This window comes from Vigna unguiculata, chromosome 6, assembly GCF_004118075.2.
Source record: "Vigna unguiculata cultivar IT97K-499-35 chromosome 6, ASM411807v1, whole genome shotgun sequence".
In the NCBI taxonomy this organism is placed as follows: Eukaryota; Viridiplantae; Streptophyta; class Magnoliopsida; order Fabales; family Fabaceae; genus Vigna; species Vigna unguiculata.
In genome coordinates, this window is record NC_040284.1 from 8,924,049 (window position 1) to 8,926,061 (window position 2,013).

At 38.0% G+C, this 2,013-nt stretch overlaps 1 long non-coding RNA gene across 1 annotated transcript; it reads left to right on the plus strand.

The window, feature by feature from the left end:
- Nucleotides 1-248: 248 nt before the first annotated feature.
- On the plus strand, nucleotides 249-1,800 carry LOC114189141. The gene is made up of 3 exons (XR_003605574.1): nucleotides 249-441; nucleotides 539-604; nucleotides 1,584-1,800. It is a non-coding gene; the product is annotated as an uncharacterized LOC114189141 (long non-coding RNA).
- The last annotated feature ends 213 nt before the right edge of the window (nucleotides 1,801-2,013 follow it).

Below are 2,013 nucleotides of genomic sequence, written 5' to 3' on the forward strand. Positions count from 1 at the left end.
TTTTAATATTATATTTTTTTAATGCAAACAAATTCCTGTTCCTTGAATTTCATTTACTCGTTTTCATTTACCAAGCTTCGCGTGCTTTTCCCCTTCTACCTTTTCCACGTTTATTTTCACTTTGAACGTGAAAGTTAATTGAAATAGTTTCAGAAGATCACGTCCATTAAGCACGTGTATCAGGTTCACGTACAGCGGATCGTGTTTTTTTTTAATTTCTAACATCATTACTATATTTGTGAGGACCCTTCTTTCTCTCTTCATTTTTCTCTCCATCTCAAAAACTGAACCACTTTCACCTCCTCTCTTTGCTTTCTCTTTCCCCTCAACAAAAGAAACTCAAGTTTCCACCATCTGAATTCATTCTTCTTCCTTGTGTAGTAGGCAGAATTGGAACCAATGCAAAACCCTCCATTCCAGTTGAACTTCCCCCTCCTTCCCGTAAGTTCAGTTTAACTCCCAATTCTGGAATTTCACCATTTCTGGGTTAAAATTTTGAATCTCACTTATTGTGTGAATCTGCGTTTCCCTTCCTTAGGTTCAGAGTAGTAGTGGTGTCCCTTTTTTGAGCTCCTTCGTTGCTAAGTCAGTGATTTTTAGAGAGGTAAGGGAAGCTAACCATTTTCTTTTAAATTCGTATGGAAATGTGTTCTGTTGGTTTTGGAATGCGTGTTTGAGTGTTGAATTGATGTTGAACTATATAATTGGGTGTGTGGTTGAAATTGTGCGAAGAATCTGGGCTTCTACATGTGGAAACAGTAGAGTAATCTAGTATTTTCGCCTAGGCGAGTGACTCTCGCCTGAGCGAAAACACTAGAAAACCTACCCCTGTTCCTGCGCGAAGCCTCGCCTAAGCGAGCTGAGGTTACTTGAGCGAGAGACACTCTCGTCTAAGCGAACCAGCTTAGCCTGAGCGATCGCCCAAATTTTTATTTTTGCCCACTATTAGAGCCTCGCTCAAGCGAGCCTAAGCGAGATGGCCTCTCGCTTGGGCTAGATTTTCTAGCTTGAGCGAGAGCCACTACAGTTGGGTGTTTGATTCTCTGTTTATATGCTTGGAATGTTACCACTAATATTATGAATGGTGAAATTGGATGAATATAGATTATGAGGCAATGTGGTTGAATTAGAATTTCAAGGGAAATTCAAAGGAATATGTTAGTGTGTGTAGGGACATGAGGACTCCGTATTGGTTGGTATCCTGAAACTTCAATAATCATTCACGCTCAAGTAGAGCAGAATGGATTATGTCGTGAGGAGTAGTAAGAGGTCCTGGTCTTTGGACTTGATCAAGGCTTAGACGCGAAGGGGACTTACCTTGGGAGTGGTCGAGTGATAACCCCTTGTGCCTAAACTCTGCAGAGTTTGGGAACCGTCACATGTGCATGCCACCAAGAGATCCAATGTCGCTTACACAATTCGGATATTGAGTCTAGAGTTATGTTTTTGAGCTATGTTTGTGATGATACTCATACTTTGAACTGCATGATTTCTATTATTTAAGTTAACTTACCCTTTCTTGTCTATGCTGTTTTGTTGTGTATTTCTCTTTTGCAATGATCACCTACTTTTGGTGTGAGCAGAGAAGAATCCAGATGAAGACACCCCTCTCCTGAATAGGAATTGATCCTTGGCTTGGAAATCCAATAGTAGCTTTTGGGTGGAGTTTTGAGATGTATAAATTAACTCTTCCTTGTGTAGATTGTACATGTTGATAGGGACTTATATGATTATTTTGGATGACTGTATCAACATTATTCCCACTATCTGCTTTGTTTGATCGTTATATCATATTTTATTTAGTAACGTGAAAACTATTAAAGGGGATGTTATATAACTAGTTTTATTTTCTTTATTATTTCATGAATTTTATTTAATTCACCAACGATATTAATCTCATTTACAATATCATAATACTGTTAATCGAATATTAACAAAAATATTATTTCCTCTGGAGTCTTAAATAATCGAAAGCATCAATGGTTTTTACTAGTTATTGATAAAAATTACTGG